This window comes from Pseudochaenichthys georgianus, unplaced genomic scaffold (genome assembly GCF_902827115.2).
Source record: "Pseudochaenichthys georgianus unplaced genomic scaffold, fPseGeo1.2 scaffold_1630_arrow_ctg1, whole genome shotgun sequence".
Classification (NCBI taxonomy): Eukaryota; Metazoa; Chordata; class Actinopteri; order Perciformes; family Channichthyidae; genus Pseudochaenichthys; species Pseudochaenichthys georgianus.
The window spans coordinates 1-24962 of NW_027262447.1; the positions used below are offsets into that span (position 1 = coordinate 1).

Here is a 24962-nt window from a genome sequence, read left to right on the forward strand (position 1 = left end):
ATATTTCTATTGAGGGGAACGTGTGTGTGATGAGGAAGTATTTATAATTGATTCTCTGATCTGGAAACTGGATAGATTTAATTTTGTATTCATTTGTCTATTAATTTAGTCATATATTAATTCTATTGATGGGAACGTGTGTGTGTGTGTGTGTGTGTTACCATTGCAGGGCTGTGTGAAGGCAGCAGGGTAGACCCCCTCCTTCCCCCCCAGCTTCCCTCTCCTCCAATCCGCATCGATGTGCTCCATCACCAGGATGAGCGCCCCCTGCTGGAAGGACAGGTCCTCTGCAGTCTGACCGGGGAAATCAAACAGAGCCTCGACCCACCTCCACCTCAACACACACACAATGGATCTATTAGTGACATTTGGACAGGAAACATGTGCAAATCTGACATAAAATCTATTTATTACAAAATTGTGTGATAATGTGTAATATTTAAAACATAAATGATCACTAATCCTAAATAAAAACAACTTTTGAACAGAAGGGATCTTTCTTACTGCAGTCTGAGAGTCTGGATCCAGGGAGGTCTCTGGTGCTGCTGAGGACACAGTAAATAATAAATAAAACTACTATTTACAGAGTACTTTAACCATGAAATATATATGGTGGTGCAGGGATGACGTATTTCTATATAGCAGAAAATAATCTCTATTCAAACGTTTATGATACTTATAGGTTTAGTTCAGCAGGATAATCTCCACATATTAACACATTAAAGCTAATGTTGGGCTATAAGGGAACTACAGCACGGTCACATGACTTCACGTCACCACCGCTAAGCTAAAGGCGGCTAATGTTGGGCTATAAAGGAACTACAGAGCGGTCACATGACTTCACGTCACCACCGCTAAGCTAAAGGTGGCTAATGTTGGGCTATAGAGGAACTACAGCACGGTCACATGACTTCACGTCACCACCGCTAAGCTAAAGGAGGCTAATGTTGGGCTATAAAGGAACTAAAGCACGGTCACATGACTTCACGTCACCACCGCTAAGCTAAAGGTGGCTAATGTTGGGCTATAAAGGAACTACAGCACGGTCACATGACTTCACGTCACCACCGCTAAGCTAAAGGTGGCTAATGTTGGGCTATAAAGGAACTGCAGCACGGTCACATGACTTCACGTCACCACCGCTAAGCTAAAGGCGGCTAATGTTGGACTATAAAAGGAACTACAGCACGGTCACATGACTTCACGTCACCACCGCTAAGCTAAAGGAGGCTAATGTTGGGCTATAAAGGAACTACAGCACGGTCACATGACTTCACGTCACCACCGCTAAGCTAAAGGCGGCTAATGTTGGGCTATAAAGGAACTACAGCACGGTCACATGACTTCACGTCACCACCGCTAAGCTAAAGGCGGCTAATGTTGGGCTATAAAGGAACTACAGCACGGTCACATGACTTCACGTCACCACCGCTAAGCTAGAGGAGGCTAATGTTGGGCTATAAAGGAACTACAGCACGGTCACATGACTTCACGTCACCACCGCTAAGCTAAAGGAGGCTAATGTTGGGCTATAAAGGAACTACAGCACGGTCACATGACTTCACGTCACCACCGCTAAGCTAAAGGAGGCTAATGTTGGGCTATAAAGGAACTACAGCACGGTCACATGACTTCACGTCACCACCGCTAAGCTTAAAGGAGGCTAATGTTGGGCTATAAAGGAACTACAGCACGGTCACATGACTTCACGTCACCACCGCTAAGCTAAAGGAGGCTAATGTTGGGCTATAAAGGAACTACAGCACGGTCACATGACTTCACGTCACCACCGCTAAGCTAAAGGAGGCTAATGTTGGGCTATAAAGGCTCACCAGTACTTCCTGTCACAGTGCTCTCTGTTGTTGTCGGTTTCTCCCCTGGAGGCTCCACCACTTCGGCGAAGTTCAGTGGGAAGATTCCGATTCGTCCGTGGATCTGGCCCCGCCCCCAGTCCTGACCAATCAGCTCCAAGAGGGCGATGACATCACCCTGAGAGAAGGTGAGCTCGTCCTCCTCCTCTCCCTCGTAGTCAAACAGGGCGACGCACCGAGGACCGCTGCACAGAGAGAGGATTATAAAACACAAAATTAGATACATAAATTAGTGGTTTCCTTTACGTATGATATAGTAGTGTTTCAATATTGTGTGTTACCTGACAGGAGGAGGGTTGAGTTGTTCTTTCTGCTCCGAAGACTCCACAGGAAGAATGGACTATCGGACAAAGGAAAATAAAGTCTTGTAAAACACATTTTATTTTTCTATATTAGTTCTAATTAGTGTTGGAAAGTACATGCATTCAAGTAGTGTATACATTTTTAAACAACTAGATTTGTACATATATTTCTAATCAATGCTATTTTATATTTACCCACATTCATTTGATTTGATTTATTATTAAACCAGCTTTTTGAGGTAAATGTAATCACTATATATTAAAAAGGCAAACAAATTTGAATGAAAAATTCTTAACAAAGTGTGTTTTAGTACCTGTGAGTCTGATAGGCTGAGGCCCTCCAGGTCAGATTTTGATTGGCTCTCCTGATCCGGCGCAGGCTCTGGTTGGCTGTTCAGGTCCAGGAGACTCTGTGATTGGTCGATGACGGCGGTTTGACTCTTGCCCTCATCTGATTGGTCCTCTGAGGGGCTCGGGTCGTCCAGGACGATCAGCACTTCCTGTTTCTGAAAGACGTTATAACGAAGATCTATGATGGTGTTTTGTGTGTGTGTGTGTGTGTGTGTGTGTGTGCGTATGTGTGTGTGTATACCTCATAGCTGTTGTATAGAGGGTGTCCAGCTTTAGGGCGGGGGGGAAGAGGCGGTCCTCTCTTTGATGCTCGTTGAGGCGGCACCTGATTGGTTGACTGGTTTGCAGTGGAAACAGAGGGGGCGGGACTAGTTTTGGACGCGGGAGGAGTCTGATTGGCCGAGGAGCTGACGGCTGGAGGCGGTGGACGCCCGGGGGTGGATTTGATTGGTGGAGGACGAAGGGGGAGGAGCTTCACACCAGAAGGCCTGGAGGGAAAGAGTGAGAATTATTATTATGCTCCATAGCTTCTCTTGTTACTTACATTTGTAATTCAACAGTATATTTCTACTTTCTTTAATGCCATTGTATTTTCTATTGAGATGTTTTTTCTATTTCTTTTAATTTTTATTCTACAATGCCATGTTTTTTTACGCATGTAATTTCACTTGTATCTGTACCGTGGAGTTCAGTTTGACTGTTGATCACAAATGTGCTTCTTACCGTGGAGGACGAGGGGGTCAGACGTTGCAGTAACGCTGGTTTCTGGTTTGCTTTGGATCACGGCGCCTTTCCTCAGAGCGGGAGCGGGATTTGGAGGTTTTACAGCGGGAGTTGGAGGTTTTATCGCGGGAGTTGGAACCGGTGAAGGTCCTGAGGGTCTCGGGGCCAGATTTGGGAGCTAGAGGTGGAGAGTAGATCCAAGAATATATTTCCATTTCTTAGTGTTCATATCAGAAGCTAAAGAGAGATAATAACTGGAGAAGCCATATGTTAAAATGTCTAATTTGATATATTATGTGTGTATATACTGTAGATATATTTGAACATTGAATTTCTTTGTTATTAGTATCATTATATCATTTATTTAAACCAGCTGTTGTAAAATTGATGTCGTAGCCGACCGCACTGAGAATCACTGAGCAATATCGTTTTTTGAACTTTGAAAATATGTGTTTTGTACCGATACCTTTGTTTAAGTAAAGGGTCAACCAAACTTACCTGAGACGTATTTGTGTTGGAGTCAAGCTTATGTGGATATATAAATGTTTGGATTAGACGGAGCTACACTTTGCCGTTACTGTACATTTGTATTTCCACATTTTTTACTTTGAAATGCTATTTTATTTCTATTTGAGATGTTTACATTTTGGATTGTTTATTTCTAGTCTTGTAATTTCTCTATTGTACAATGCCATGTCTTTTGCTGCTCGTCTTATCTTATCTACTCGTTGTCCTAAGGTTTTTGTTTTTTAGCTTTTAAGGTTAGTTACATTTGGTGTAATACTTGTCTTTAGCATCTTTTTTTAATGCTAAATTGTTTCTTAAAAATACTTGTTTTTTATTATCCTTATACATTTCTTTGTTTACCTACTTTGCTGTTGTTTATGTTCGCACCACCAGACACCAAAGCAAATTCATCGTATGTGTAAATGTACCTGGCAATACACTTGATTCTGATATGTAGTTATCGTCTCTTTTTCTTTGTTGGTGTCAACATGTGCAGATGTACCTAACAGGGTAAAACTATTGCACACAGCCTGCAGATTTTCTTTCTTTACGACAAAATATTAAAAGAAATTGGCTGATTATGTAAACTCTTGCACAGCCAAGAGCTGTGACGAACATAAATCAAATTAAAAAACAACTGAACAAGCTCCCTGGTTCCCACATGTTCATAAAGCAGCCAAAATAAGCCTGGATAGTTGCATAATGGGAATTCTCTCTGAAGAAGTCGACCAATCACATGGCTAGGCTGAACACACACAAACAAAAACAGCTGAGAGCACACAACAAGAGTGGAGCCTTTTTTCTTCTGACACAATCACTGCCTCTTTCTTTCACATGGTCTGGATTGACTAATATAACCCCCCCCTCTCTCTTTGACCCACAACACACACACACACACACACACACACACACACACACACACACACACACCACACACACACACACACACACACACACACACACACACACACACACACACACACACACACACACACACACACACACACACACACACACACACACACACACACCACACACACACACACACACACACACACACACACACACACACACACACACACACACACACACACACACCACACACCACACACACAACACACACACACACACCACACACACACACGAGACTTATCCTAACCCTAACCAAGTCTTCACCCTAAAATTAATGATCCCCCTTATGGGGACCTCCAATTTGTCCCCATAAGGGAGACAAGTCCCCACACGTGACTATGTAAACAGATTTAGGTCCCCACAAGTATAGTAATGCTAGGCCAAACACACACGACATAAAACCCCCCATATGTTTGCATATTTTCTGCAACAACATGAGCACGATGTGTCACTGAGCTCTCAAACACTTCATTGTACTGAAGCTACATGGAGCACAAACACACACACACACACACACACACCACGCACACACACACACACAATATGTTTGCATATTTTCTTCAACAACATGAGCACGATGTGTGTCACTGAGCTCTCAAACACTTAATTGTACTAAAGCTACATGGAGCTAGTGTTCCCTCTCTCTCACACACACCACACACACACACACCACACAACTCTCTCTCACACACTTACCGCTGGCTCTGCGTGGTGCGGTCAGAGTTGCTGGTTTGGTCGGGACGTTTGGACGGAGACTTCCTACTTTCACTATAACAACAAAATTCAGAAGAAATTAAGATTATCATTTTAGACTACTAATTACTACTATTTCATTAGTTTGTAGTTTTTGTATTTTCTTTATTAGACTTTACAAATTAAAAAAATTATCAAAAAGACATTTTTTTAAAACTTTTTTTTTTTCTGTAATTTTGACCTACAATTGATCATTGTTGCATCTTGCTAAATAAACACATTTAAATAGAATAATAAACATAAAATATGTTCCCCACTGTTATAGAACCACAAGCGTATACATTAAAACAGTTTTTATTTCCACATTACTTCTAGCCTATTAAACCTCGTTTATCAGAATCTGATCTGAGTGTCAGTTTGATATCAGTAGCTGGTAAAGGAACTACAAGCCTCCCATTGAGAAATCCATCAAACTAATCCGGCTTATCAGCTGTGAGCAAGTCTGTTTAGTTTGGAGTCATTGACTGAACTTCAGAGAGCTTATCTTTATTAACCGGGAGATAAGCAGCACGTTTCCCCCTGCCTCGAGTAAATATTTGTAAAATGACCCGCTGTGACGACCCCCGTGTCCCTGCTGTCCCCGTTATGTGTATGTCCCTTTAAGGATTCTCCCTTCCTCCCCATCAGCACTGGCACCTGGCCGCCGGTAACTGAAGAGTGACAGGCTCCAGTCGTGCTCGCTCTCTCGGTTGGAGGGTCTGTTTTTGAGAGTAGCTTGCTACCCGACTTATATGCTTTTGTTTCCCTCCCTCTTATGGCGCATTTCCACTGCAGGGCCTCGCACGGCTTAGTACGGTATAGTTAGGCCTTGGTAGGCCAGGCTCACTTCATGCTGCAGTTTCATTACAGTTTAGTAGCCGGGGCAGTAACTATAGCAACGCAGTGTAGGCGGAGCCGTGACGTCATCTTCAATGCGAAACCAACATTAGCCGTTAGCCCTCAGAGCTCACAGCTCCTCATATCTGTTCAGAAACTAGACAGAAGTGAAACAAGTACAAATACAGACTTGCCTGTGTCATGGAGGATACAGTCGCTGGTTTGTTTATGTCTGTAGGCCCGTTGTTGTGAGTCTGGACGGTCGGAGCATATATAACGTTAGCTTAGCCAAGCTACATTTAGAAAACACGCATTTAAAAAAGGGGTTTTCGCCTGCCGTCTGTCTGCAGACTCAAAGCATTATTCATGGTTCTTACTAACCGGTATCAGTGTGTTGTTACGTCGGCATCATTTAGAAACGTGTATTACAATTAAATCACGGTCAAATATGTTCATCTTGTTGTAGTTGCCAACTCTCTCACTAGTTTAGCATACTCAGCCCGACTCAGCCCGGGTTGTTGGCCTGGAAAGAACCACGATTTTGGAGAGCCAGAAAAACGGTACCGTTAGCCGGAACTACGACTAGTGGAAACGCAACCAACCAAAACGGGCCGGGTTTGCACGGCACGCTTTAAACAACGCTATAAAAATCCAATGTATTATTATTATTATTATAAGTGACTGTTATTTTGTATATTGATTGTAGTGCTTTTATTTATGTCTTAATGTGTGCATATGTATAAATGTGTCTGTTGACTGTATATATTCATCTTTTATACATATTTTTATATATATTTGTATTTTTTGATTGACAATAAAAGTTGACTTTGACGTTAATAACCCTCACCAGTTTGTTTTCGCAGCGTCCTGCGTCTCCTCACTTCCTGTCTCAGAGTGAGATCCACTGCTGAGCTCCACAGAGGGTCTGGGGGGTAAAGTCGGGGTTCTTTTCCCAGCCGAGGAGCTCTTTTCCTGGGGAGGAGCTCCGACGCTGGCCCTGGGGGCGACTGGAGGTCTGGGTGGAGGTTGGCTGCCGTCTCACTGACAGAAGGGGTGAGTTTGGGGTGAGGGAGGAGGTCTAGGGGCAGGAACGGGACCAGCAGAAGGTGGAGGGGGTCGCGTTAGTGGTCTGAGGTTTTGGGGAAATTGAAGGTTTCTCGTGTTTTCTCACAGGAACCACAACAGGTCCAGATTTCAGGACACAGGAATCAGGTTCAGGGGTTAAATCTGTCTCGGCACCCTCCTCCAGAATCGCTGCAGGACGGTTTGGGCTGCTTTTGCACTCAATTTTGGGTTTTTTTCGGGTGCGAGACTCAGTATCGGGGGCGCGGATTTGTTTTTTTCGAGACGAGGACGTTTTGCTTGGGTTAGTTCGAAGTTCAGGTTCGGGTTTTCGGGTCTTTTTGTGGCGGGTGGGAAGGAAAAGGAAATCTCCCACAGCTCCCATTCAGCCACATGTTTGTTGTTGCTGCTCAAAGGCTTGTAATCCTCGATGTTTAGCCGCCGCCACATGTCGTTTCTCCCTTCCTCCTCTTCCTCCTCGCTCTCCGTTTGGCTCTTTCCGCTGTCGCTACGGCGATCGGGGAAAACCCCAATCGTCGGTGCTGAACGCCCTCGAGAAGCTCTGAAGGTATTTACCCTGACTCACTTCCTGTTTAGCCGGGTCACTTCCCTGTGCGAGCAGCTAGCGTAGCCGTGCCGTCGTCTCGTAGCTTCACCAGAGTCTGAAACTCTGACCTCACTGCTGATTGGAGGAGGAGCGCTGAGCCTGGAGCGGGGGCGGGGCTTAGGACGCTCCAATGGGACGCAGAGAAGAAGAAGAAGTGGAAGGAGGAGGAGCTTCTACTTCAACAGACCGATCCCATTGGTCCGTTTGAGAATCAGGAGTGGAGGGAAGGTGTGTGTTTGGTGCCACGCTGAGTGCTGATTGGCTGGCTGAGATGGTGATGTCATCAATGTGAGACTGTTTTGGGAGGGCTGGGGAAAGGCGGTCGTTGTGGTCTTACTGGTCGTCTCACTGTAGACACATTATTATTTATAATTGTTAGAGTACAGTTTTATTATTACGCTGTTGTGTTGGATTTTTGTAACTGGCACAACAATTTCCTTGGGATAAAGAAAGCCCTATCTTATCTTATTTGCATTTTCAGAAAACTGGCACACACATCAAACGAGATACAGTTAAATCTACAACAATATATATATAATTACTATTTGTATTACTATTCTGAGGGTGATTGATGTTATGTGTTGTTTTAACTGATTTTTCAGGCCTCAGGCTCGAAAATTCCCAGAACAAACGACCATATCTTCTAAAAGGATTAAATTAATAATCTTTTTTCTCAAAGCAATGATACACCTGTGAGTTGGATGTAGAAAAGTCAGATTCAATATAGATGTTTTTATTTTAAGGTAAATTCAGATTGAACATGGTAACGAAATGTAAATTAATGTCCGTCCAAAAAAAAAAATGTACTTGTAGTGAAAACTACCCTTGGATGATGGGATGGTAGACTACAAGCTTTAGGAATCCAAAGTCCAACATATAATAAGTACCCTGTATCCAGATTGATGCAAAACAAGTGACCTTTGACCTTTTTAGAGAGATTTACCAACAAAAATAAACCCTGGGGTCATTTGGGTGGATTTGCCGTTTCTCTGGAACCCATTGGTCGATTTTGATGATTGACACCTCTTTTGAGCCAATGGAATCGAAGGGAAGTTCCTAAATCGACCTACACGTTATTAGTAAACATGAGGATGGATTATCAGTAATCATTTCAAAGTGACAGACACATTGGATTAACCTGTGGATTAACCTTCAGCAGCGTTTTTACGACTTTTGATCAGAAAAACCACAAAGGTAAGACATGTGTCGTGTTGGCTACCTAAAGCTACGTTGTGTGTCGTCTTTGCTGGCTTTCGCTGCGGTGAGTTGTGATCACACAGTGATGATACTTCTACCTGAAGAATCTGCGGAATCTCAGCTTTAATCCGATATCAGTTATGATAAGTAATACATTATTTATACCGTGAGTGCTGTGCTAAGTGCGTTAGCATGTTTTCGCTCAGGGCTCATTTAGACGCTTCTTGTGAGACTTGTATTTTGTTTCAGTAAAAAGGGGTAATATCATCAGTTAGCCGAGTTTCTCCCCGTTAGGTGGGTGTGACACATTCATAGCTTGTTCAATGTTAAGAAGCCCTGTGCAGGAGCCGCATTTAAGTTTATTTTGTTTTGATTTATTTGGAACCTTGATTAATGCATTTTTCTGTTTCAGTGAGAGGGCAGCGGGGCTCAGGTGAAGGGGGCGGGGCTAAGGCTTTAAGTTGGAGGTGTGGTGTGTGACGGGAGGGCAGCGGGGCTCAGGTGAAGGGGGCGGGGCTAAGGCTTTAAGTTGGAGGTGCGGTGTGTGACGGCAGGGCAGCAGGGCTCAGGTGAAGGGGGCGGGGCTAAGGCTTTAAGTTGGAGGTGCGGTGTGTGACGGCAGGGCAGCAGGGCTCAGGTGAAGGGGGCGGGGGCTAAGGCTTTAAGTTGGAGGTTGCGGTGTGTGTGACGGCAGGGCAGCAGGGCTCAGGTGAAGGGGGCGGGGCTAAGGCTTTAAGTTGGAGGTGTGGTGTGTGACGGGAGGGCAGCGGGGCTCAGGTGAAGGGGGCGGGGCTAAGGCTTTAAGTTGGAGGTGCGGTGTGTGACGGCAGGGCAGCGGGGCTCAGGTGAAGGGGGCGGGGCTAAGGCTTTAAGTTGGAGGTGCGGTGTGTGACGGCAGGGCAGCAGGGCTCAGGTGAAGGGGGCGGGGCTAAGGCTTTAAGTTGGAGGTGCGGTGTGTGAAGGGCAGGGCAGCAGGGCTCAGGTGAAGGGGGCGGGGCTAGGCTTTAAGTTGGAGGTGCGGTGTGTGACGGCAGGGCAGCAGGGCTCAGGTGAAGGGGGCGGGGCTAAGGCTTTAAGTTGGAGGTGCGGTGTGTGACGGCAGGGCAGCAGGGCTCAGGTGAAGGGGGCGGGGCTAAGGCTTTAAGTTGGAGGTGCGGTGTGTGACGGCAGGGCAGCAGGGCTCAGGTGAAGGGGGCGGGGCTAAGGCTTTAAGTTGGAGGTGCGGTGTGTGACGGCAGGGCAGCAGGGCTCAGGTGAAGGGGGCGGGGCTAAGGCTTTAAGTTGGAGGTGCGGTGTGTGACGGCAGGGCAGCAGGGGAAGGGGGCGGGGCTAAGGCTTTAAGGTGGAGGTGCGGTGTGTGACAGCAGGGCAGCAGGGGAAGGGGGCGGGGCTAAGGCTTTAAGTTGGAGGTGCGGTGTGTGACGGGAGGGCAGCAGGGGAAGGGGGCGGGGCTAAGGCTTTAAGTTGGAGGTGCGGTGTGTGACGGGAGAGCAGCAGGCAGCAGCAATACCGTCACTGACACGCAGACGCAACCTTATGCTGAGTAGAAGACAGATTATTAGGATCTGATGTTTAAGTTTATGTTAAATATTGTTTTCGTATTTCGTTTTACTGGAAATAAACCTTGAAAAGCAACAGAACCGTCCAGTGGTTTTTGTACTGCGAGTCTGGCACTGCTTCCGAGGCCCCAAGCTCTACATGTGGCCAAGAACATTAACTGTTGAGGTGAAGGTTACAAGACAAACCTTTCGGGATTTTGGCCACTACACCCTGAGACACAGTTTCGTGAAAAAAAAGCCAGAAGCTATTACTAGTAATAAGTGACAATCTTTCTTCTTGATCTCTTAAAGCAGGGGTGTCAAACTCAAGGCCCGGGGGCCACATTCGGCCCGCGACTTCATTTTATGTGGCCCCACAAGAGCTTGCAAAGAATATAATATGTTTATTATACGGTTACATGCTACAGAAGCACGTTGCCCATAAACTACATATCCCACAATGCATCTCAAATATCACTTTTTTCTCAGAATTTGCCTTTTTTTTCTTCAAAAATATGCATTTTTTCATAGAATTCCTTTGTCTCAGAATTAGATTTTTATTTCAAAATGTCACTTCCATTTCTTTTTTCTCCAGATTTTGGCTTTTCTTTTTAAATCATTTTGGGACATACGCACTGAAGAGACTTGCCCTCGACTTCTGCTTTCAGACGTAGTTAATTATGAAGTTATTACCCTATCCGATGATAATCCAATGCAGAGGCAATGATGTAATATAAAACATTATTTTATATGATATGATATATTTATATATGTATTTTCTATATAGTATTAAAGTTACAACCGGCCCTTTGAGTGCAACCATAATGCTGATGTGGCCCGCGATGAAATTGAGTTTGACACCCCTGTCTTAAAGTGTGAAATGAACTTTACTTGTATATATTTACTAGAAGATAATTGAGCTTCCTCTCACCCTGGGGGTCGGGGGCAGATCCTGGGTCAGTCTGCGTGGCGATGGTTATTGTAGAAGCTAGACGTGATGATAATGATGACAATGATGATAATGATGATAATGATGATGATGAAGAGCTGGAGGGAAGAGGAGGAAGAGGAAGAGTCTGCTCCTGCGTCTTCTCCCTGATCACCTCCTCATAGGATGGAGGAGGCTGAGAAGGAGAAATGCATGTGTTCAATAGGTTGTAGTGCACGTGAATGGTCTCATCTCTGTCTGAAACGCCTCCTTTGCTTACTTCCAGATCGCAGACTCACCTGAATGGACGGAGGGATGGTGGGACCCCAGATCTGAGCGGCAGGAGGGGGGGGCGGGGGGAATCCTGCAGAGGCCCCCGGGAACCAGGAAGTGGAGGACAGAGGCTCCGCACACAGGATGGTGATCTCTGGGCGTCTAGAAAACAAGCACAAACAACAACAACAACAGGAAGTCAGCGACTGAGAAATATATGGTAAGTCTAATTGAATTATATATTTATGTCACTGTCAGTTAAATCAGGGGGGGGGGAGCCTCGCTGCGGGGAGGCAGTGTGTGGACCTGTCAGCGCAACTTCCATGATGCCGAATTTAACACACACATTTAAATAATTGGTTTAAACGGCATAATAATAATGAGGACGATCGTCCGTTCTGTGATTCTCCAGAACACACATGTTACGATATTAGGGTCACGCAGAGTGAGATGAGATCGCTGTCCCTTTAAGAGAGAGAGAGAGGGGGGGGGGGGGGGGGGGTGGCGTGTGCATGTGTGTGTGTGTGGTAGAGCGACAGTGAGACGAGGAAGCAGAAACACAGAGGTCTGTGATGTCTTTTGTGAAACAGAACAGCAGCTAAATAAATGCAACGGCCTCCGAAGAAGAGCTCGCCTCTCTCCAGCCATTGAAGCTAAAGTGGGTATTGAACCTGAAGCGTCTGCGCTCCTCGACTACGGTCTGGGAGCCGACAGGAAGGCTCAACTCACAGATGGCCAGTCCGCCCCGTGTAGCATGTTATTTCGCTTTCAACTACAGACACAGCCACGCAAACACTGCGGCGTGTGTCCGGCTCCTTGTGGGCACTGCACTTAGTGAAGTGCTTTCCTCCGTGGCGAGACGATCAGCTCCACGGGGGGAAGCGGCAGAAAGTCACCTGGAGATAAAGAGAGCGGGGCTGCGCTGCTTCCTTCTGCAGGGAGCGGGGAGACGCGCTCTGGCGGCTGTCTCGTTCAGGATCCGAAAATACAATTTAAATATTTTGCACACTTATTCCACTTATTGGCACGCGGCGCCGTAACCAGTGGCAAACTAGGGGTTGCCGACCCCTGGTTTAAATTCGCGCCTAGCTACAACATATTTCTATTCTATTGTATTTGTTTTATTGTGTTGCACTGTTGGAGGACCTCAGATCTTTATTGACATAACTACAAATGACAATAACAGCGACTGAGAAATCCATGACACGACACATTTCATCATTCCTAAACATAACTAGTCGATATTTTCTAGTTTTCTGACTTGTAATCCTTTAGATGCTTAAAACCACCAAAAAGTAGTGTTTTCTGTATACTTTAATGCGAAAAGGGATATTTGTAACCAGTCGGACAGATAAGTCAATGAGAATCAACATTTTATTTGTGATGCATTGTGATTTCTTTGTGCAGGAAACCAGGGAAATTACATTTTTCTTTACCCAATGTTTTTGTACTTTATGTTTCTTGCCTGCAACAAACGACCCATTTGATAATCGATTAATCTATCGATTAATGAAACGATTAATCGACTATTACGCCTTGCCCAATTTCTCAAACGCTCTTATTTAGCCATCAACTTTTAGATTTAGCTTGAGGTTGTTTTAGGCATGTGGAAACGAACAATGAAGACAATAAAGATGAATACTTGATTCAAAAATGCATGCATGTAGCAGAGTGTGTGTGTAAACCGCCCCCTCGCACACAGACGGGGGAGAGAGATCTCGTCTCGATTGGAAAGATCGAAAATACACCATAGACGCATTTGTTTGTCTTTTTGCGTATTAGAAACGAGTTGAGACTGTGATATAATGCTTATGTAGCAATAATACATGACATATATTTTTTAGAGCCGGGACTCGATTAAAAAAATTAATCTAGTTAATTAGAGGCTTTGTAATTAATGAATTGCATTTTTAATCAAATATACATATTTGACCTGAGAACAGTGAGAAGCAATTTCCACATGGATGTGACTCCAGGTGGTCGACAGTCGAGTGCAGTCCAGTGAGCCAGGGAGCTGGTTATTCTCTCAGACGTGGACTGGCTCATCCTGGCCCTGAAACCAGTCGTCTGGTTGAGTGTGGGTTGGGTCAGGGTGTGGTTCCTTGCACTCGGAGTCGGGCTAACGTCCAAAAATAAGTGCGATTAAAGTGCGAGTTAATTTTTGTGTAATTAACGCGTTAAAGTCCCGAACCTAATATTTTTTAAATGTCTCCAGTACCAATAAAAAGACCGATAACGTTGGAGCTTAACGGTGCGTAAAACACACGTGATGACGTCACCAAGGAATCGACGACAGAATTAGTTGCCAACTAATTTGGTAATCGATTTTAATCGATTAAGTCGATTAGTTGTTGCACCCCTAGTGCACACTTTACTACAGGATCTGATGCAGCTAAAATGATGAAACGATACAAACAAAAAGCCCAACTCTGCCCCGAGTGATGCACAAGGGTAGTTTTTGAAAAGAGAATTTAGTTCAGACTTTGTAAAACTGTTTAAAAATAAGTTTATAAAAGCTTCCAAATCCAGCAGGAGGTTGATATTGAATCCATTAAAACTCCTCGCACGAAGATATGGACTGTAAACACGAAACATCACGCTTGCTTGTTTACTAAAATATCCCGTTTTCCTGACTTGACAAATAACTTAGAGAACATCAACATAAAACAGTCCGACAGAGGAGACAACGAGATATCTGTGCTATATTTAAAAAGCAAAGATACAAAATCAAACAGTAATCTCATACGATTTTAGGGAAAATGCTCCCATATGGACAGCACACTGCTTTAGCTTCAGTGTGTGTGTGTGTGTGTGTGTGTGTGTGTGTGTGTGTGTGTGTGTGTGTGTGTGTGTGTGTGTGTGTGTGTGTATCTCACCTCCTGTCTCTCTCTCTCTCTCTGTCTCTCTCCCTCTCTCTGTCTCTGGACGACTCGGAGAGAGACGTCGTCCTGGTGGAGGCTGAGAGACACACAGGAAACAGTTAATATCAAACAATACTAACAAACAAATACTTACGGATAAAGCCTTTAATAAGTTAAAAAAAGTGCCGCTGTCAGATTTCTCTCCTGAGGTTCCGCAGTGCCTGTTCTTAGAAAGAGTATGACGCTCACCAGGGTTTTTTTTAATAGGCAAGTTTATTTATATAGCACCTTTCAACAGAAGGCAGTTCAAGGTGCTTTCCAAAGACGAAAGACATTCAGACAAAGGCATTTAAAAACAGTAAAAGATAATAAAAGAAACATTAAAAGACTGTCAAAGTTTTCCCCAAAACTAAGAAAATACCCAGTCGTACCTAGTACCCCACTATAAAATAGTCCTACCTTGTATCCTACTATAAAGCTCACAATAGTTAAGAAAATGTACCCTATAGTCCTCGAACTATAAGACCCTTTAGTTTTTTCCGAAACTAACAAAACTGGCCCCTCGTTTGACCCACAAACTATTTAAAAGCTAAGTGTACCTGTGTCTTTCTAGGACCGTGTCTTAATAGAAAGATATAGTCTGAGTACTGAGGCGCTGATATTGTTTATAAGATGTATAAATTCTAGATGGTGGCGCGGACGTAAGCGACAACGCGACGCTAAAAACAAAGCTGTCTCCGCCGTCTGACGCTCAGATTCCTGGAGTCATTATACCGTTTTTTGAGGAACAGAAATATTGTTTTCTGGAATCACTTTAACGGGGAAAAATCAGCATTTTTGGTTTGAGTAAGAGGGCGCAGCGTCTGTCTGATTAAACCCCGATGCCATCATATGTACTTGTAAACCCCTAAAATAATCTGCACCGTGATTACAGTGTGAATTGCAGCGACATGGGTTCTCTTTGTGTTTAAATGGAGCGTATCTGCACTAAAGCACACAAAGAAGAACAAGATAAAGAACAAGAACTCAAAACTAGTGGTGCACGATATTATATTAGGAATTATGACGTCATCCTGATAAACCCGATCAAAGTATTAATATACAATAATATAATATAATAACAACCCGATAACAGTATTAATAGCCCCGATAATATAAAATATATTTTTTGGGTAGAAAAAGATACTGCGGTGTGGGTGGATTGGGATGAGGGGCGCTTGTTTTTCCCTCGGCTCCTCCCGTGTTGCCAGTACTGTGGTGTTAGTGGTTTAGGAAGAGGGGAGTTCTTCACACATCCAGCGCTCCCTAACTCGTGCCTGGCTGTGACGTAAATGGCGTGCGGCCGTGAAGCCAGGACAGCAAACAAACATGTCGTCGGTAGTATGGGACTATTTCAAAGTTTCAGAGGTAGATAGTTCGCTTGCTATTTGTATTTACAGATACAGAAGTTCCACGAGGAGGGGAGAAGGCAACGAGCTATAATACTTCCAACCTGATCAGTCGCCTGAAACATCGCCATGGCTACGGTGGTGTGTTAACAGCGTACGAAGACGCCTGCGCTGCTAAACTAGCGGCGAATCCAAAGCCAGCTGCAAAGGCACCGGGGCTTTCACCTATCCACGAGGCTTTTGAAAAAGGCAAGAACTTTATTTGGGAAAATAAATCTGGTCACTTTGAAGTCAGAACTGTTCTTGGCTTTGCTTTGTTCATAGTAGTAATGCTCATGTCCTTTGCTCACTACTAGTCTCTTTTTACCACCAGGTGTGCAAAAACTACAGGTACATTTAATATATATATATATATATATATATTATATTATAATCGGTATCGGTCTTGAGAAGCAGGAAGTTATCGGTATCAAAAAACCAATATCGTGCATTCCTACTCAAAAGGCATATACTCACTTCTCTTGATGGCCGCTCTGATGGACGACAGAGGACCCTGACTGCGGAGAAAGAGAACGAGAGGAAAACATGAGTCACGTTTAACCTCAGCCGACCCGACTGCGGTTTCATGAAACCCAATATGTTTATTTCTAGCTCTCTTGGAAAAAGGACCGATCCTTTCCACAAACAACTGCTGTGAACATCCTTTTGCGTCCCAGAGGAGACACTCATCGACGGTATCTTCACGAATATATATTAATAGAAATATAGATAGACCAGAAATAAAAGCTTTTGACGTACAAGATTTCCGAAGACAAACATATAGTGGGCTAATGAAGAGGAATACCAAGCTTTGAAAGATGTTAACTGTTCCAAGATAAGCACATCTCATGGCCTTTTTGTAAGATGTATTATGAATGGTTTAACTGTTTTGTATCGCTTGCTACATGCAGTTAACCCCCTCCTGGATAGCATCTGTTGTTAGCATCTTTAGCTGAATCCTCAGAGAGAGATTTTTTAGAAAACTGCCCTGAAATTCCCTGCCGTCTACTACCCGAACGTGTTCAGCAGTTGCTAGGCAGGATAGGAATCAAGAGACTCACCCAGGAGACAGAAGGAGGTCAGACGGCTTTGACTTTCTGTCTTTTAAATCGTCTGTGTCTTTTCTTTGTCTCTGACTCTCTTTTACTCTTCCTTTCTGCTACAGAGCTGTTACCCACGAACACACACACACCCACTTTAAACAGCGATGGAAACCTTTCATCCCCCTTTTTCCATTTCAGGCCGTCCACAGGAAAAGGGTTGGACAAAAACATTTGAAAAACAGATCTAGTTAAAACTTGTTGGTCATTTTTGATGCTGTAGTTTCTATGTTTTTGACTTTCTACTTTTCCTTTTTGCCGAGGTAGTTTTCTTGTGTTGTTTGGCAGATGTTTGAGCCCTTTCCCTTTCCCCACATGACGTCACTTTTAGAGTGTGTGTCAGATTACAGCTACAAAAGGCAGCAGGAGGGTTTCATACAGAAAGTGACAGAAATAGAATGAGGAGATGCCTAAAGGAAGGGAGGCGTTTCTGATTCTGTTACCATGAGTAAAGCAGTCTTTTACCCAGTTTCTTTTTACATTACATTGTTACACTGACCCCTGTTTTGTTTGTGTTGTGCAGAAGCATGCAGAAAGTGTTATTCAAACAAGCCAATGTGAAAGTAAACGGCTTGCTGGATGTTAAATATATTTAATTTGAAGACTTTTTTGGTGTTTTCCCTCTCCTGTAGTGTGTTGTATAGGTTTGTGTGCATCTCAATGGTCTGCAAAGGCTTAACCCGCCCTCAATAATGTGGGTTTAGCAGCTAAATCAGTCAGAATATACCACTTATTTTACTGTAATTCAAACTTTAAAACAAGGAAAACATTCACAAGATTAAAGGATGTTCTATTTATATATTGCCCAGTCCGAGTTAATTATTCACGAAAGAATTATAAACTATGCTTTAAGAAAATGTTCTTTAACTTTTGTTGTCCAAGTCTGTTTGGACAGGAGTGTGTCAGACGGGAGGAAAGTAGATCCGGCAGAAAATAGTCCCAAGCTGGACTTTAAGAGCAGAACAAGTCCACCTACCTTGTGTTCTTTCACATGTTTAAACTCTAACAGAACAGCTGATTTATGAGGAGTTTCAACATCAATCGCATCTCGCTGGCTCAACCTCGCTCTGTCCATGTGTGTCAAATTAAACTCAAAAGGAGAAAAGGTGAAAAACGTACCTGAGACGATGCTCTGGTTTACGTCGACCTGGGAACAGAAAGAGATTGTTAATAAAAGGCTTTTTTACTTGTATTTTGATCACATCCATCTTGTTTTCCAACTATTTAACATATTTTCTGTACTATGCACAAGAGATGGTTACACAGATCAAATACTTATTCAATCAGAATAAAATAGGGGATAGCGCGACAACAAGAGGTACAAATAAAAGCAAGACATAATAAATAAATAAAGCGCTTTGAGCAACAGGAAAAGCGCTATACAAATTAAATGTATTATTAATATTATAATAAATAAGTAAACAAAACATAAGTCAAATCTATATAGTTTACGATTTAAATGACATAATAAAATGAGAATTTGTCTTTAAATTGTTGTTTGAAGGAAGGTTTGTGAGCAGTCCCTTCAGTTGTTTGTTGTTTTAATTGAAAACAGTCCTCTGCGGACAGGAAGTGATGCGTCCAGGTTGTTCCTAATTTACAGTAAGAGTCGTGGTGCAAAATAGCGCCACCTACAATCCAAAAATAATCCCAGGAAAGGAACGATGCCACTGTCCATGTTGGCACTGAATCACAGGTGACTTCTGGGAAGTGTAGTTTAACAGTATCGTTAAGAAGCGACAATCAAAAAGTCAAAGGTAAATTACTATGTCTTCAACCTCGCCTCATAGTGAGAAAATAGATGCATAAGTAAATAGTTGAAGCTGTTTTTCTGCATCCGTGTGCATTTAATCATCTCCTACCTCCTTTCTTTTAGTGATACTCAGGTCGGCTTTACGTCCTGTCGTCTCCAGAGAAACAAGATACGAACGGTTTTGTAAAATAACACGTCTTTCTGTTAAAAAACGCAAAAAAAAACTCTTTTCTGAGTCCTTCTTCTCTGCCTCCAGACTCTCTCCGTCTCTATAAACTCTGACTGGACCTCCTGTGTTCCGTCCCAGCCTCCCGATTGGCCGAGAGCACGCAGGAAGTGGCGCTGTGATTGGCTGCTGAGGGATTCTGCTGCAGTCATCAGGAGTTTTTAACACTTCCAGATGTTTGCTCTGCTGCAGGCTGGAGCAGCGTTCAAACACGCAAATGCACCGCGCAGCAGATTTTCCTTTAACGCTCAACGTCATCGGTCGGGTTTCTTTTTCGGCACTTTATATGAGTAATGGGTCCAAAGAGTACGCGGCTATCAACTCAAAAAGGGTTTAAATGTCTTTCAACTCCTCTTCACTTGACTTTTTAGACTGGTTTCCAGATGGTTACAAGAACAAAGCTGTACAAAGATGATGAAATTGGACATTTAGCAGCTAAAGAGACATTTGTGGATGTAGGAAGGGACTGAAACGGAGCAAAAAGAACGTGCATATTGGAGTTATCAGGTGGACAGGTACACCGCTCGGGCTTTATAGTTATTTTCATTATTGATTTGTCTGTAAAAAGGGTGGAAAATAATGAAAAACTGACCATCAAAATGTCCTAAAAATGTTCTTAACCCTACACGTCCCTACACGTCCTTACCCAAAGACACTGAGATGATTACGACTTACAAACAACGAATAACTTCATTATTATATATTGTAACCTTATTGTTTTAGCTCGTAACGCCACTTCATGTCAAGGCTAATATTTCTCTGCTTGTGCCGTCAAGACACAACTTTTGACTATTCAAAACATAAATACTCATTTTTAGAGAAATGTAAGTTTGTGTTTGTCCGTTTTGGAACAGAAAGAGTTGATACAAAAATAGATAAAAACCAAGAAGAGTAAAAGTCCTAAAACATAAATAAAATAGGAGATAACACCAAAAATATGAATAAATACTTTGAGGTACTATTATAATAAAACCTTTACAATTTTGAAAATGAAAGCTGTATAATTCATTCAAAAATGTCAACGAGCCAAAACATCTTTCTCCTCCCTTTAAACCTGAGAACATCTTTTCTGTTGTCTCATAAAAATGTAAATATTTAAATAACAATAAAGCTGAAATTGAACTGCATTTCCCAACTCTAAAAGGGAGGGGCGAACACTTTGAGATGCTTAGAAATACTAACATATAAACTACTCTGAGAAGAAAATAAATACATCTATTACTACCCGACATTTTTAATAATATTTTAATATGTTTGTTTTTCCCTTTGTTCTGACGGCTTGCTGCTCCACACATGCCCCTTTCACACCAGCGCCTTTTCAGCTCCGGCTCGGAGCTAGAGCCTGAAAAGCGCTGGGTTTTCCAGTTCACACCGGAGCTGCGCCGGCTCTTAGCTCCGGAATCCGCTTCATTTCCAGCTCCAAAAAATTGTCGGTCCAGAGGCAAGAGCTTTGGAGCTAAGAGGCGACGTCGCTTACGTCTCTCTTACGTCGAGGCGTGCAGGAAACTAAATCCACCTCCCATGGGTCGACTGTTATGCCTGCCTACAAGCAGTAGTGCCTATAAACACACTTTATAAAGTCAGGCAGCACTAACCAGGCTTCGTGTGGTTCTGTTTATTTGTACCTTACTTTGACCATCCGTTCACTGTTATCGATCATTGTGGAGAGAGGCAGACGTGTTGTTTTGTATTATTGCAGCTATCGGATGCAAGTAGTCAGTTTAGCTTCGGTTGCTATGCCAACATCACCCGTTTTATACCAGAGAAACTTTCATAACAGCGTTGTGATACCAAACAGCGTCAATTCAGACTGACACACATTCACTTAGGCTAAGGGGAACTGGGGATATGCATCAGCTGCTTGTGTGAGTCGGACAGTGAATACTTTAGAGCGGCCGCTGCAGTGTGAGCTAACCGGGAGCTAACGGGAGAATAAACTCCCGTGGAAGAGCAGCACTGCAGCGGTCGGTAAATGCTGCAGAAACACATTAATAAACAATGAACCACGGCACTCTGGAGCAAAGTATAAGGTTGGAGAAGTCGTTATTCAATTTATTCTGGCTTCGTGTGATTAAAAGCAACACGATCATCGACCCGACGCAGTTGTTGTTGTGAGCTGCCGTTGGGGGGCAAATCAGCGATGTAAACGGTGACGTCATGACGCAGCAGGGGCAGCTCTGGGGCGCCAGTGGGCGGTGTGCACAGAGCGGGAGCTGAAAAGGGAAACCGGAGCTGAACCAGAAAAGCTCCCGCTCGGAGCTAGAAACTGAAAAGCGCTGGTGTGAAAGCCGCAACAGAGAGAAGAGCAAAGAGGAGAGAGTCTGTGTGAAGTACTTTAAATTGTGGGTAAGGGTATAATATATTTTTTGGGTAAAAAAAAAGAAAAAAATACTGCGGTGTGGGTGGATTGGGATGAGGGGCGCTTGTTTTTCACTCGGCTCCTCCCGTTTTGCCAGTACTGTGGTGTTAGTGGTTTAGGAAGAGGGGAGTTCTTCACAAATCCAGCGCTCCCTAATACTTCGAACCTGATCAGTCACCTGAAACATCGCCATCGCTACGATGGTGTGTTAAAAGCATACGAAGACAATAATACAATACAAAGTGTGTGTGTGTGTGTGTGTGTGTGCGCGCGCGCACGCGCTGGAGCTATGTGCAACTCAAGGCATATGCTCGAACCGGAGCTGCCTGGACGCTGCAATCATGTTGCACTATCTGTGCTGACTGTTCGTACAATGTCCCGCTGTCTGCTTCCTGCATCAAGTCAAGTGCTCGGCGCAGTTGTGGCGAAATGTCGCTCCTCTGTTTTCATTTAAACAGCTCCTCATATCCTTTAGCGCAGCTAGCTAGCACCAGATGCTAACAACAACAACAATGCACGTAAGGTCTCTCTCTCGCTCGCTCGGGCCACACAAACACACACCCTCCCGGTCCTCCCGATGGCCAGTCGGTGCCTGCCGGTGAGCGTGGAAGTGTGGTCTGCTGCAAGCGGGCAGCAGGAGCGGGGCTTTCAGCATCAGCTTGCAGATGGTATTTTAAACTCGATGCGCTCTGAAACTACGGGGCGGCCGAGGAAAAAAAATACACATGCGTTAATCGCGTTAAAATAATTAGTGGCGTAAATCTTTTTTTATTATCGGTTATCGGTATCGGTCTTGAGAAGCAGGAAGTTATCGGTATCGGTTTCAAAAACCCAATATCGTGCATCCCTACAACTTATATCTGCTCTCTGATCTCTCGACAAATTGAAAGTACGTATTGCCTGAGATCTCATGATGTTGTTTTATTAAATGTGCCAAGTGCTAGGACTGTCTTAGGGAAGAAAGCTTTTAGATGAGCAGCTCCACTGACTTGGAACAGTCTGCAAACCTGTTTAAAACTGAGCACTTTGGTTCCCCTGCATCACTCTGAAACTCGGCTGGGTGACATGCTGTTTGATACTCATGGTACCTGTCACTGTAAATAGAGTTTTTAACTGTACATTATGTTGTATGTCATCCTTATTGTTGTTCTGTTGTTTTTATGTTACATGTGTAACTAATGTCCTGCAGGTAACCCTGAAGAAGAGATCTTTTGATCTCAAGGGGCTTCACCTGGTTCAATAAAGGCTACAAACAAACTACAAAGAAAAAAGTCAAACTTTTTCCAATGTTTTCTTCTTCACTCACATCTGCGACCCACCAGTTGAGAACCACTGCTCTAAAAGGGTACAGACTGCTTTATATATTTGTTAAAAGTTCATATTTTGCATGTTTTACTAGTACTTTGTATGTCCTGCCAGTACAGTATTTACACTTGATCAAACAGCTGTATCAGTCCTATGAGAGATTTAACAGGGACACTGCAAATATCACAGAAGATCAACACTCTGTGGAAGTATTATGGAGCTCAGCAAAAGTACTGCAATTCAACAGAAAGTATTACGAACGCTAGCTGCATGTGTTTTGAGTTATCTTGTCAGAAATGGGTGCGGATATCTGACCATTTAGAGTCAGCTGGGATTATATAACAGCTTGGGATAGTTTATCATTCCCACGGGTATTAAAATACTTTAGATATACAAGGTTGTGACCAAAAGTTAAAGAAGTAGGCTACTCTTCTTTACTTGAGTAAAAGTAGAAGTACTCAGATATTGTACTTGAGTAAAAGTAGAAGTACCAGAGTGTAGGAATACTCTGTTACAGTAAAAGTCCTGCATTCAAAATGTTCCTCAAGTTAAAGTAGAAAAGTATCAGCATCTAAATATAGTTAAAGTAGCGACAGTAAAAGTAGTCGTTGTGCAGATTGGTCCATTTCAGAATAATATATATGATATATTTTATAATGATTGATCATTAAAGTGTTCTCAAAGCTGGTGAAGGTGCAGCTAGTCTGAAGTACTTTGTAGACTGCAGGGTAGCTGGTGGATTTACTCCAGGTGGAACTAAAGTCTGATTTAACACTTGATTATATTTCACATCATTCATCCACATCTGTGAAGTAACTAAAGGTATTAAATACATGTATTGGAGTAAAAGTACACAATTTACCTCTGAACTGTAGTGGAGTAGAAGTACAAAGTAGCAAAAAAGTGTGTAAATACTAAAGTAAAGTGTTAGTACTTCAGACGTGTACTTAAGTGAGTACATCTACTTAGTTACTTTACACCACTGGGCAGCTAGATACAGGTGTTTTGAGTTATCTCGTAAGAAATGGGTGCGGATATCTGACCATTTAGAGTCAGTTTAAGGATTATATTTGCAGTAACATCTTATGACAGTTAATCAATCACACAGGTATTAATATAGTGAAGCTAAATCAAGTGGAAACAGTTAATAATATACACATTAAGTTGGTTATTTCGCTCTTTTACCTCCGGAGCTGTTGGGCTGCCGTCGGACCACTTGTTCCCGGTTTTCCCTCCTTATGTTTTCCTCCTCTTCATCTGACCTTGCTTCGGCCATTTCTCCTTGTTATTTACCTCCTTCTTTCTCCCCTAACTTCCCTTTCTCCTCCTGGTTGTTTGAGGAGAAAATGGAGCCGGGTCACAACAGAAACACCACCATTCCTCCTCCCGTTTCACCGTCTTTACCATCCAGTTCACCCCGACAAGGACAACTTTACAGCCCGAAAACACCTCCAGGGTTCAGTTACACACTTCGGCTCGGTGTTTAATGAGCTGTCGATGCGTTAAATGGGTTAAAAAGTCGCTGTTTTTAAGTTTAAATCCGTTTGTTTGGTTCGTCTCCCACGAGCTTCAGCGGTTGGTTTGCCCCAGGGTCGCGAGCTCAAGATACGGAGCTCCGCCGCACGCGCTCCAGCCGTCTGACGTCACCAACTGATAAAAATAAATAAAGCTAGCAAAACAATTAGCCTAGCTTACAAAATGATCTGATTTCTAGTATTGAGATAGCAATACTATAACACATTCCAGGATTTAAAATGGTTCATTAAATGATTGATTAAGAGTAATTAAATAACAAAAAAGTCTTCAATTTCAAAATAAAAGTACTCGTAATACTGCAGGAGTGTCAAAAGGTCCTGGAAGATGTATTTTTTAAGTCGTAAATACACCAGTTAATACTTGTGAAACAGAGTGGTAATATAAATGGTACACCTTTAAACACCGTTTACTAAACAAGTACTGAGATAGAAATACCTTAAGAAAAGTCCTGCATTGTAATTGTCATTAAATAAAAGAAATTAAAAAAGTGAATGATTTCAAAATCAAAGTAGTCATAACGCAGTGTTATCCATAGGTGTTATCACAAGGTCCTGG

The 24962-nt window shown here is 43.1% G+C and overlaps 1 pseudogene; it reads right to left on the bottom strand.

Moving 5' to 3' along the window:
• Window positions 1-161: 161 nt before the first annotated feature.
• LOC117441285 (SH3 domain-containing protein 19-like) lies at window positions 162-24470 on the bottom strand (annotated as a pseudogene).
• Between the last annotated feature and the right edge of the window lie 492 nt (window positions 24471-24962).